The sequence below is a fragment of the Sceloporus undulatus genome, chromosome 1, assembly GCF_019175285.1.
Source record: "Sceloporus undulatus isolate JIND9_A2432 ecotype Alabama chromosome 1, SceUnd_v1.1, whole genome shotgun sequence".
Lineage (NCBI taxonomy): Eukaryota > Metazoa > Chordata > Lepidosauria > Squamata > Phrynosomatidae > Sceloporus > Sceloporus undulatus.
The window spans coordinates 57,478,365-57,478,775 of NC_056522.1; positions in this window are offsets into that span (position 1 = coordinate 57,478,365).

Here is a 411-nt window from a genome sequence, read left to right on the forward strand (position 1 = left end):
AAAGATGACAGTTATGGAGGGAGGGCACTCTGTCTTCAGGCTAGCCTGTGATGACGCTGGGCCAGCCTGTTCTCTCCCTCAATGGTCGAAAGATGACAGTTATGGAGGGAGGGCACTCTGTCTTCAGGCTAGCCTGTGATGACGCTGGGCCAGCCTGTTCTCTCCCTCAATGGTCGAAAGATGACAGTTATGGAGGGAGGGCACTTTGTCTTCAGGCTAGCCTCTGATGACGCTGGGCCAGCCTCAATGAACAAATTAATAATAATAATAATAATAATTTTTATTTATAGACCGCTATTCCGCAGTGATCATAGCGGTGTACAGTAAAATTGCAAAACAATACAAAAAATTGCAAGGCCTCTCTCCCCCTCAAGATGGTGGTTGGAGGAGGGCTCTTTGTCTTCCAGGCCA